Raw genomic sequence first — 13,943 nt, 5'->3', positions numbered from 1 at the left:
TGTTGTTTCAACAGCGAGGGACGTCCAAGTGACATCAAAGGCTCTTGAAGGGCTACAGATTGGAAACACAAGATTATTGCTCTGGGCTGATTGAAAACGATGAGTGTTCAAATACAAGGGTTGGAGAACAAATATTGGTGACAACAACCAAACTTGGTTTCTTATCGGACGAGATTGAGAAGAGCCACTCTCATGGGCACTTCAAACTTTTAGAGTTTCAAGAGTGCTTGCAATGATTAAAATTTTACTGCAATATAAGTTTTTGGATAATCGATAGAATGACAGACTTAGATTGGTCGGTGGAATAATGTGACCTAGTTAGGAGCCAATATATGTTATGACTTATTAAGGATACTATTAATGATATCGTTCTCCTAATGACATGAACGAAAATTTAAATCACTGTTTAGAAAACTATACTTTTCGTAATATAAAATGATAGTCAATTTCAAGGAAGTGAAAAAATTAAAAATTAATTTGATAAAAAACGTCTCCTTCATTCGGGACTGTTTTATAATAACATATACATAACCTGCGAATTAACTAATGGCAAAGTTAGTTTTATTTTAAACTACTATTGCGTGTTAACTAATATAATATTTATAAAGTCTGAAAATACCAGTCAACTTTTAAAATATTGCACCATATTATTTATTGTATTAGAACCATATTAAATTGTATGAAATGAAATTAAAGGAGTCTTTATTGAACACAAAGAAAAACATGTTCAATTGCCTAGGTTTGGACTGTTGTCATCTTTTAAACCTAACCATAAATTTATAAACCGACCCTTTTAGTATAAAACAGAGCGACAATATAGTCTACATTACTGTTGTATATTCATAAATGATAATCCATATGTAAAATAATAAAATTACTATAAGGATCTTCAAGAAATTAAAAAATAAATAAACAAAATAAAAACTGGAATAATTAACAGATATTTACGCATCACTATTCATACAAAGTCACATATCCTATGCCCTGAAATCGTCAACCCGACGAGGCCCAAAACAGGTGGCCCTTAACCACCACCCGAAACCACTCCCGACTACGAATATCTCTGAGATGATCCGGGAGATTATCCCACAGTCGACAAGAATAGACTTTGAACGATACTTAAATAGAATATCTATGAATAGGTATAGACAGCAACAAAACATTTAACTTAAAATATATGTATTTTTAATAAAAGATTAGGAGATATGAACGTTTGATATGTTTTATATTGCTTGCTTATTCATATACGAGTATTTATATATTTTTGACAGCCAAAAATTATTAAATAATTCAGACAGTGAAAGGGCTACTGTCTCTGCGTGAATAATTAGTTTAGATGCAGTAACTCATTTTCATTATTTAAAGTTTTATATAAGTATTTTGCTAAATTGAATTTGTACAGTTTAGAGTGAAGAAATAGCGTAGCAAATTAGTCTCTTTTGTAAGGTTTTACGGCATCAATAAAACTTCACATGTTCAAGTCATAAACAGTGTACGTTTTATTTCAGCACACCAGACACCCCGTACTGAATTGTGCTGAGAGTACCGGAATATAAAAGTTATTGTTTAATGAAACTTAGCATATTAAACTTGGATTTTTAATATGAATAAATTTATATAAAATGAAGCGAAGGTTCTTTTTTAGATTGATTGATAAAGTAAGCGATTGATTTTTGGCCTCACGTCCATAAAATAACGGCTGAATTGATTAAACATAAAGCTTGCAATTTTACAAGATTGTATTTCATTACAAAAGGAAATTATTGGCTTACATTATTTTGTGTACATGACGATTTATTAAAAACACAAATAAGCTTAAATGGACATGCAGAGCAAATGTAGATACCAGTGAAAAGTACTAAGAAAATATATTGGGTGTCTAAAAGTCTTGTAAAATCGCAAATTAATATCGACGATACTGTCTAAGATATCACGCAAAAATATCAATTTTGTTCACAATTATCCAATAATGTTTACATTTTCACTCGAGGCCTTTCGACATCAAAGATGCCATTCTCAGGTATGAATCAACAATTTAAAACTATCATCAGTTGACTGAAACTTAATACAAAATTTGCAAAGTTAAAAGTAAAATAAAATAAATATAGTATATATATATATATATAGCGTTTATTTTTACAACAAATATCACATGGGCAGGGAAGGGAGTTCACTGAAAATTTTAATTTTTATGCTCTGAGCAAATAAGGATAGAAAAGAAAAGGATTTATACCCTTGATTTTATTATCTTCTAATTGATTATAGGCAATTAGCAGTGTACTCGCAGCTTGACAGGAAATTTCCTGCCAAATTATACATACGCTATATTCTTTTAAAATGGCATATAATATACTTTTGAGATAAGTAATGGCGACTGAAAAATATTATAATCTCCTGTTGTATATCATAATAGTTGATCTTAAGGTTTGGAGAGGTGTGTTTGGAGACCTATATTCAGAGAGTAATACGAATATTAGTAAGTCTATTTAAATAAAATATCAATAACACTTTAAATACTTTAAACCATTGTGAAGGAACACCATATGAACTCAAAGTACAAGGTCTTTAAATATTTTAAACCATTGTGAAGGAACACCATATGAACTCAAAGTACAAGGTCTTTAAATATTTTAAACCATTGTGAAGGAACACCATATGAACTCAAAGTACAAGGTCTCAAATCATCCAAAGTATGCTTGAACATTTGTTATATGAAAAATAACAAATTAAAATTATGTAAAAAATTATATTGTTCTAACACAAAAAATAGAGAAAAATTTTAACTCATTATTCTTTGGTGTTCTCCATTCTATACATAGCTATTATTACACTACAATCCAAAGTTTTGCAGCATTTTTCAAATTTATAAAGAAGTTGTTTGTATGAGAAACGTTAATTAGTTATTCTCTACTTTCCGCAAATGTGTCTGTGGCCATTTAGAAGATTGATTTTGCACTTTTCCTCGAGTTTTCTCACCGAAAAGAAACACCCCAAACAACTAAAGTAAGTAATGAATTCCACTGTAAAGTTTGGGTAACTCATTGTAGCAGACCTATTTCTCAGCGCCCCTCAACACCTCTGAAAAGACCTTTTAAAAGTTCTTCCAATTTGGGGGCGTCAGGAGAGGCGAAATAGCTGCGAACCCCCGTGAAGTCGAATTGATTGAGGTAAATAATCGACATAATGTAGTTTCCTTGGAAACGTCCAAGTTTTCAAGCTTTTTTGAACTTAATGTCCGAAAAGCCCATTGTAATGGGAAGCGTTGGCTTGGGCTATTATAAACAGAGTATCGATTAAAGCATAGGCCAATAAAACTTATGTTAACTAAACGAAGCTGTTTCCTCTTTGATTATTAGTATAGCAATCGAGGGTCAATATGCATTGCATAAACACACAATCTGGGGTTTCTTGATATTGATAGAGAAATTTGTTCCAAGAAATAACTCTATCGTCAGCCATGCTAATTTTAGTGAAAACAGGATAGCATCTACAGAGTTTAAATATGAATTTATAATTTGCTATCGATTAATTTTTTTTAGCTTTATAAACTTAAAACCAACCAAATACTGAATAAACGTTAAGTCAGCGTCAAAATCTATACACTGTCCAAGCAATTAAAATGGGGGCATTCAGCTGATTTGATTTACTCTGACGGACATATAACTATTATTTTGTGCCTGACGTTCAATTTTAATAAGATATAGGTAGAAAGACACAAATCTGAGGACAAAATAAAGTGTTTCATAACGTTAAACTTTTGATACCCTCCTATTTTGATCTCCATGAAAAATAGCTCGGTTGACGATCGATGTCTATCTTAAAACTCCTCAGTCCATTTCAATTAAAACTGTACAATGCGAATTGGCTTTCGATTCCTGGACTGTGTCCAGATGTTAAGAGATGTTTTCGATCACTGTATCATTTTAATTATTTCTCGATTGTTAGTCCTTCAAGGCTTAGATTAGAAGAGATTTTAGTCTCTTAAGAAGCATGATAAACCTTACCACTTTTACGATCTTATTTTTAAAAAGATGCAGTAAATATTTATCATAAAGCTTTTTAGGTTCATAAATATGTTTGTAAGTTATTCAGAAAACGGTTCAAATTGCATTCTACTTCAACGTTTAAGTAATAAAAAAATATGAAAAAATAAACATAACAATATTATTATTTTATCTGTAAAGAGAGAGACCTCTCTTCGATAAAGAATAAGAGGCTAAAAGTGTATAAGGTTTAACATAGTTATACCACATACGTAGTTATAAGGGAAAACTCCTGGACGATTCGCTGTTAAACAGCCGAGTCTTAAGAAGTAAGGCTTGTATCTCTCATTTTACTCTCAAGATCGAAATAATGTGTATGTGAAGGTTTAATTTTATTGTTTTAAAATAAAAATTTAAACATTTCAAACATTTAAAATAAAACAACAGCGTAATTAAATCAGTTCATAGAAAATGACCACTATATTTCGTTATTAGGACCAGTCGTGACATGTTTTCTGTCCGAGCTCTGAACACCCTCTACGTCCACCTTGTTCGACCCATACTTGACTATTCTTCTACTGTCTGGAACCCTTACCTTGTTGGTCATATTGATAGGCTTGAGAGCATACAGAACCGGTTAATTCGTTTGATTGGGCTGCAGCTTTGCTTTGAGTACCGTAATGTGCCGAGTGAAGACCTTCGAGTTCAGTTTAACTTGGAACCTCTCCATTCAAGACGTATAGTTCATGATCTGCTTTTTTTGAAGAAGTTGATCTGCTCTGTCATTGGTGCACCTGATCTGCTCGAATTGCTGGACTTCCGGGCATCACGTTATCTTCGTCACCCCCAGCTGTTTGCAAGGCGACACTACACAACACAGTACATGTTTCACAGTGCTTTTCCACGTCTTCAACGCCTGGCAAGCAACCTCCCCAGACATCTGGACTTCTTTAATATGAGCTGTGAGGCCTTCAAGAGAGAATTACGACTAGCCTTTCATGACTTACATTAGAGTCTGATAACTTTTTCCCCCATTATCCTTGTTGTGTTGTTAGCTGTTGTTGTTTATTTATTTATTTATTCTCTCAACGGCAATGCCAATATACATAAAAAAAACACATTGTGGAATACATACAACAAACTTAAGTGTTAGAACAAGACAAGATTAGAATTGCTTTGAATGACAACAAGTAGTTAATAAATTATAGAAAGGTTTACATAACTAAAATTGTGTGGTTATTACATTAGCAAAAAATTACAAAACTAGAGAATGGTAAATCATAACAATAATAAATCTCAAAATAAATGGTAACAATACAGCATAACCGGGGCACATAAATGATTGGTACATATAACAAACAAGCAAAAATTGAAAATGAGCTACATTATATGCAAACAAGTTACAAAAGATAATATAAACAGGAAAATGATTGCTTGAATAAATTAATGAATTAATAACTTAATATCCTAATCATGTATAACAAAAATATTACAATTGTTTCACAAAAAATGAAAAAAAATGAATGAGTAGTAAAATGAGATCAACAGGCATGACGAGCTGCAAACCTTTAGAATGCTCCTCCTGAAGCAGAAAAGGCCACCGCAGAAGAAGTCAACTTCAGCCGGAATGGAATTACCAAGTTGATGGAGTCTAGCAATGGTTCCGGACCTCATGTAGTTGGTTCTGTAGAAGTTATGAACAAAAAGATCAGTTGATCTAGTAGAACTTTCCGAAGAGTCCGAAAGCCAATCTTGCCCAGAAGTTCGGGGCAGTTAATGATCCCATTTATAATCTTGAAGAGAAACATGATGTCGTGCAAGTAAAAGCGTGCCTGAAGTGAAAAGATTTCGAACTGGCTCATTAAGTTCTCAATTGGAACATCCGGGAAGTTGAAACCCAATCTGGCACCAACCAGTCTCAAAAATCTTCGCTGAACCCGCTCCAGTCTTACTATATGATGAGTGTAGAGTGTGTTTCCAAACCACAGAAGCATACTCCAGGATTGGACGTAGTAACGACTTATAGAGTATTACAATGGAGTGTACAGACAAACCTCCAATTGCACCACGCCACATAAAGCCCAAAAGCCTACTAGCTCTACTACAAATGGAGTCGATAAGGTTATCATGGGAGAATTTGTTGTTTAGCAGAACACCCAGGTCCTTTATTACATCAATATGCTGAATTAAAGTCCCATTTATCTGGTACTGAGTAGGTCGAGGAGAATTTCTCCGGTGAAAAGAGATTACCTTGCATTTCGAGGCATTAAGTTGCATCCCGTTTACTATACACCAGTTGCATATTCTGTCCAGAGAATCCTGTAGACGAAGACAGTCCTCCAAAAACCGACACCATTGAACAACTTGATGTCATCAGCAAAAACCACAAAATTGCTGTCGATCACATCACTTATATCATTCATAAACAGATTAAGAAGGTAAGGTCCAAGTAGAGAACCCTGAGGCACCCCAGAAATAACTTCAAAAGGGCCATAGCAGCTATGGTAAACGGACTGTAGGTCCACGCCATAAAACTGTCGGAAGCATTTGTTACCTACTTCTTAAGGGGTGGACAGTGGGTCCACGGTCCCGGCCTGGGACCCACTGTCCGACTCACGGGATTCTTTTGACGAGGGGTTGATAAGGGATCGTCGTACTCACACTGCAGCACTTGAATGGATGTTTCGAGATCTAAACTCTATATCTGCTCAATAGTTTTCAGTACACTACATAACACATCTGCAGAAAGAATTAAACAAAATTATATACATAAAGTAAAGTCAGGTTAGTTACGCCATTTCAGGTTAGTTACAGCCAACATAGAATGGCTGTTACGGTTATAATGGTCTTTGCTTTATTGGATACGTTTTCGCTCCGACTAGGAGAACAACGATTAAAATATCGTAAGAATGCACAGAAAAATCAGGTAAATAGAACAAGACATTTATATAATAGCATAAGAGCCTGTTAACTTCAGTCAATTGTTCTGTGTAAACATTGTTTCATAGTAGCACAATTATATATGAAATTAATTTGATCACTATTTTTAAAAGTAGTCTTGAAAAGTAGGACAGTTAGTCCACGGGTGTCGGCGTGGACTAACTGTCCTACCATACAGAAAAGTGACGTCAGCCACCCTCGTCAAACTAGGCGTGGACCTACAGTCCTACAATCAGCAGCTATTTGCAAACTTTACAGTAGAAGATGTTCCAGAAAGATAACATCGTATCCAAGACAAAAGAGGGTCCACAATACCATATGACTTAAGTTTCGAGACAAGAATTGAATGGTCGACCCTGTCAAAGGCCTTGCTGCAATCAAGATAAATAGCATCCACTTGCATACCTTTAGACATAGCTGTTAATATATAGTCTTCGAAAATAACAAGATTAGTTACTGTGGAACGACCAGCCATAAAACAATGTTGCTCAGGTATCAGAACATAATATATAAGAGGCTTAAGTCTTTCAAGTACAACAGATTCGAAAATTTTCATAATTGGAGACTGAATTGTGATAGGACGATAGTTGGTAGCATCCCCAGGGTTACCATGCTTGAAAATAGGAACTGCAAAACTTGACTTAAGAGTAGAAGGAAAATAACGATGCCGAAGACTATCATTAAAGAGACGTGCCAGTGCGTTACAAAGAAGATCACTACAATGGTGCAATACCACTGGAGGAATGCCATCCGGGCCACAACCTTTGTAGACGTCAAGGTCGTCAAGCTTTCGTTTGACCTCTTTAGGGCTACACTGAACAAATGATAGAGAAAAAGGGTTATCCTTGGTTGAAAAGGACGGTGCGGCAGTCGATGAGGCTGAGAAAACACTGGAGAAGTGACGAGCAAGAAGGTTACATATGTCGCGAGGACTTGAAGCAACAACATCATTTAGCTTCATAGTAGTCTGGGTAATATTCACTTTTCTTGTAGAGTTAACGTGGCTCCAGAAAACTTTTGGATGTTTAGAGATAGACATATCAATGTGTGACATATAAGAGCGATAGCAACTAATAACACGGGATTTGCAAGCAGCTCTAGCTCTAGAAAAAGCATTATAGTAACTTAAAAATCCAGTCCGCTTATACCTCCTGTGCAACATCTTCTTTTGGATTATTAAGCCTTTAAGTTCCACATTAAACCAGTTGTTGCTCTGTTATGGTTTTTGCTTGACTTTTGTTATATATTTATAATTATGACTGTGCCTCTTAATTATATATTTACATTTATTATTTGCATTTGTTGTTTTTATAGTTTTTTCTTTGTTGGTATCTATATATATATATATATATATATATATTTTACTCCTGTTATTCATTTAAGTCTTTTTCCCATCGTTGTTTACTTTATATAGTTTATTTGCACTGCTGTTATTTATTAATTAATTAATTTATATGTCACGTCTTAGACAGTAAAGTGCATGCTTTTAAGTTAAATATTTATTCTGCTTTTATTTACCACTATCACTGATTAGTATTTTTTACTCTTGTTATTAATTTATAGTTTAGTTTTCATTGTTATTAATAATTTATAGTTTACTTGCACTGTTATTATTTATCTTTTATTTTTATTCATATGATGTCACATCTTATACAGTAGTGTATTTAAGTTAAATACTTTTCCCATTTATTATATACTATCACTACTTTTTATTATAATTTATACATTTATTATTTATTTTTAATTATGCCTGGATTTGATGTAGAGTCCAGTTGCATGATTGGTTTTTGGCCCTTTTCTTTACGTATTATTTAATTATTATTTAGTCATCTTATCATAAGTTTATAAATGTAAATTGGTTTTTGACCGTTGAAAGGAAATAAATAAATGAAAATGACAATAGCCGTAAGGCAATGCCAGATTGATTATTCAACTCAAATTCACAATACCATAATACAGATAAAATGTTATACTCGGTAGCGAGCCGAGTTGTTCTAAAGGAAAAAGGTGCGAGGCGACCCGATTGAATAATCGATAGCGGAAATGTATTGCTCCAACTTTAATCGAAATCTCGAACAGGAAATTGCTCCAAGTTGTGTCGGAAACATAAATAATGGCATAACTGTGAGCAAGTTTAAATTCAAACTCGCCGACTAGTTCATGTTTAGGAGCAACTCTGTAATAAGATAGTTGTTAACTATACGTTTACCAGTCTAAACTTACAATTGGCGCTTGCAAACTTCTATGCTGTTCTTACTTAACAGTCCTCGTAACTTATTATTTGATTGTGGCTTGATGTATCACTCTTAAGCCTTTCAATATTTAACGGAAGGATTAGAGAATGACACTGGTGATTTGAAGATAATGAGTCTATAAATAAATAAAGGATTCGAATGTTTCTTTGCAGCGAAATGAGAAACTGTCAGCCTCCTAAGTGATAGGATATCAAAACGCCCAGTCAAATTCCACGGTTAATTACGCACGATTTAGAACGCATTCTTCTCTATGTAGAAATTAAGTTTTATGCAAATTTGAAAGTATAGATATAAAATATTTCTCAAGATATCCTGCCATACGATAAATTCTCTATTTGGTTCGTTAAGATAGGTTTGGTTCTTCAAACATTAATAGATTCTGTGAGCCAGGAAGGCTAAATGAAACGTTGTCAACAATTTATAAACTTGACTTCATTATGTTTTCTTCTACTTCTCGTAATACAAATTTCACGTGATTGAAAATTATTACTTACAAATTTATTATCATCAGTGCCATAATTTGTAACCTCAACCTAAATCTAACAATATTAGGTAACGCTAAAAACACTTCAAGGAGAGACATGCACCGTAATTGAACTCGTTGTTGCTCACATTAAAATGAATCATCACGCAAAGGCTACAGGTTAGTTCGTTTTCGAAATTTGTGGAACAGACAGATAAACAGAAATATAAATTGTTACGGCCTCTTGAGTGATTGCCTTTGTTATGTTCAGTCAATAATATAATAACAACAATAGGGTGAGTATACGTCATAATTGTGACAAAATATAATATGCTTACACACAATATAGTCAAGAATGGAATGGCCATTGGGAAATTAACTATTCGATGTCATTGCTGGACCAAAAAAACGTAATGAAAGGAAAAAAGGACAGACATACTTCTGTCACCAAGAGGATTTTCTATCACCTAGGGGCTTTTCTGTTACCAAGAAGAATTGATGTGGCCCTCCGATTTCTCTTTGTACTTGATATAAAGAATTCTCACAGAAATAGAGACGACGGACATTTTTGACATTTTGATTTTAAAACCAGGGGAAGGGGAGTTCCTTTCACCAAGAAGAACCTTTATACCGTTTCAAGACGCTATGACCTTGGTATTAAGAGTTATTGATACGAATAGGTAGAGTCAATAAAGTTTTCTCTTGGACCAAGAAAAAACCTATATACCAAATTTAAAGTTTTTTATGACGTACGGACAAAAACATGTAAAAAGCTTCTGTCGGGTGCTTAGTAAATGTTAAATTGACTATAAAAAGGATTAATCCTATTTCTTCTTGATATCCTCATCCTATCCCTTCTGTATTGAAATGTGTAGGCATTGTCCTTCTTAGACTCCTTCTTTAAAATATTCGGGCTATTGCCGGTCTATGAGTGACAGCGGACGAAGTACATATGAATGTGCAATAGGCAAGTAACCACAGCAGAAATATTACCACATTATACTTAACTAAGTTTTAAAAGAATAAAAATGTAACTAAGAGACTTTTTAAATGTAACTTGTCTGTGTGATACACGAATTTAAAGAGTGTTTAATAAAAAACAATCTTTAAAACTAGGACTGTATGAGTTTTAGCGTTTAATTAATGGTAACGTTAAAATTAATTATTATACCTTTATTTGGAGTTAGGGAAAAACCATTAATTTGATCATTGAATCATTAAATTTCAAATTTCTAGTTGAAACCACGCATTAAAATCATTTTTAGGAGATATATCTACACATTCCATAGGAAATTTTAAAATTTATTAACCGTTATAGAGCGGTTTGGGCTGTTCATGATTAATAACTAAAATATATTTTATTGAATTTGTCATTTTGCATCTATTAGCTTAGATTAAGACACATTTTTCACTGAAGTCCTCAATTTATTTATTATTAGGTATTATTTAAAATTTCACTCGATTTGGTGATAGGTTTAACCAGAAAACTGTTTTTGGTTTATTGAGGCAAAGGCAAATTTTTTTTTTTTTTTTTGCCTAGGTTATAAATATATGATTTTCGTCGACTTTCAATATCTTTCACATAAATGTCCGTTACACTTCGAATAAACATTTAAGATTTTATATAAAGAGCCTTGCAATGCCGAATATGTTGAAATAAGTAAGTGTAGCGACCTGAGATATGGCTCAAGTTCTTATTAATGTTACAAAACGTAATAATATACCGATCTTTCTTGAGCTTGCATTACTTGAACGACAAGAAATAAGTAATTTAAATTGAAACCAAATGGCACGTAAGGGCATGTTTATTACAAGAGCCTCAGCTACGTAAAATACACAGGTAAGAAGCGATATCGTTGTCGAAGTCTTGAGTGTTATTGCTGTAGTAAAAGCAAATGGCGGCAATAATTCCGGCCTACCTCAATGTGGTGTTAACAACGCTATAAAACTGTAGCTATAAGGCAATCTATATTCTGAGTAGGAGATTCCGCTGCATTTTTGCTGGCTTTTATATAGAAACAGGATATCTGAACATGCGAAAAATGAACGCGTAAGTATATAAATCAGGTCTTATGATTCATTTTTAGTGAAAATGTAATTATAAGTTTATAGTTTTTGATCATTTACGATCCCAAAAATCTATTTTGATATATGAGAAAAATATGTAAAATAAGTTGAAACTGAAATAGGAAATATCTTGTAAATAGGAATATTGTGTAATACCATTAATGGAACCTTAGTTAGTATCTTAAACTTGAAAAAGAAAAAGTTATGTACAAGGAATCTTGTTAACACCGAGTATAAAACAATTTCGTCGATATATTCCCATGCAGAACAATGCTATAAAATAGATTGGAAATTGGTTTTAAGTTCAAACAATTTTAAAATTTTTGACTTGATTAAGAGTAATTTGGCATAATCGTTTCCCTTAAATGTGGCAACACTGAATGTAATCTTGAATTCCGAAATGTTTGAAGTTTAGAATAGTTTGACGTCATGATTAAAATAGTTATATCGGCTTAGTATTTATAAAATACATATTTAATTAAATTATTGTTTAAAAATTAATATATTCTATTGGGGTTTACATGTAAACAATATCTCAAAAACGTTAGGAGAAAGAAATAATACTTAAAACATTCCTAAACACTTTTTAATTTTTTTCTAGGGTGATATAAGCAATGTTTATAAGTTAAATAGTTGAAGCAAATTTCAACTTGGTAGGACTTTATTGAGGACAATTATCGTTTCCAGAAACCGAGTTATGTAGCAATAGCAGTACCTGCGGCTTCGTGCGCAATTACACTTGGGAAAAACAGGGAAACCTTGAGTATATGTTTTATAAATGGTATTCGAAACAATCATGAGATAAATGATTGTCACTGAACGATACTCCAATCTCTTAAACTATTTTAGATTTAAGTTTAAATACTGGGTCTTAAAGTGAGATAACAAACCTGTTCTTTTATAAGTACCTTTTATAAGATTTCTTGAATTTTTTCTTCGATGTTTCATTATATTTTATTGAATAACTCCAACGGATTCAGTAAAAATTGAACTTATTTAGGCCAGTGAGTAGAAATCATTAGTATAGAGGGAGGCTTCAAAGATCTTAGCTTTTTAGTGAACACACATATTTCACTAGAGTTACTCCAAATCCCAATAAAAACCAACCCACTCAAAGAACAGCTTATGTACGTAACACGAAGTTTGTAAAGCATAATTGACTTTGATATATCAAAAACAACAAACATTTACTATCACCTGTTTAAATCTGTATAATCCAATATTGTTCTCAACTTAACAGGCAATTAAAAACTCATTTAATATCTGATGATTAAATTAAGTCCAAGATACTTGATAATAGAGAGTTATGAGAGATTTCAAGACCTGTGGAGAGTATCTCGCAGATATTTTAGAAACATGAACAGGCCTATATGTTAACTAGGGACGCTAACAATGTCCATGCACAATTTCAGTATAAGCGATTAGTAGTTTCTACATGAGTGAGTACACAAAAAAAAAACAAACAGAGACGCCATTAAATGTTTTTGTAATGGTATGCCCAAAACAAACATGTACATAAATACATTAAACACCAGACCATGCCATATGTAATTACATAGAAATTTTCGCTTATTGGTAAAAGAAGGACAATCGAAATAAGCAGATTATATATACAAGACTGATATAACACTAGAAACCACGAGTTTCATTATACCATAACATTTACTTTTGTTAAAATACCTAACATGTATTTACCGGCGTTTAAAATATGTTTAAATAGACTAGAAGTTGAGTAATAAACATCTAATTACTTGATAGAGAGTAAAAGGGAATTATAGTTAAGAGTAAAAGGCAATTATAAATGATTTGGAATTAAAACTAAGCATCTTATTGAAGCAGTATGATGCACTGATGATGATCCACTGTCGTGGATTACCATCTTTCAAAATGAATTAGATTTTTTAAATTTTACTTTTACCTACATTAAAAAAAAATTAAATTAAATTTAACAAAAAGTGGCTTTGGATTTGAAGCACATCATATAAATAAACTCTAATTATCATGTCTTTAACTATGACTTATTCTTCCGATCCTCCATTTAATTGCAAGAAGAACTAAATCACATATAATTCTTCATTTTAAGTGATATGCGTAATCTGTGCCTTATTTTACTTTCTAATATTTCAGTACTTGTAGTATGCACGCTTTTCTGACTTAATTTAGCTCCATCTATTTTATTTAGCCAACTGCAACATAAAGTTTATATGTCAAGCTGAAATATTTGGATTTCTCCAA

The sequence above is a fragment of the Homalodisca vitripennis genome, chromosome 8 (assembly GCF_021130785.1).
Source record: "Homalodisca vitripennis isolate AUS2020 chromosome 8, UT_GWSS_2.1, whole genome shotgun sequence".
NCBI lineage: Eukaryota > Metazoa > Arthropoda > Insecta > Hemiptera > Cicadellidae > Homalodisca > Homalodisca vitripennis.
This window is presented reverse-complemented; position numbering follows the sequence as displayed.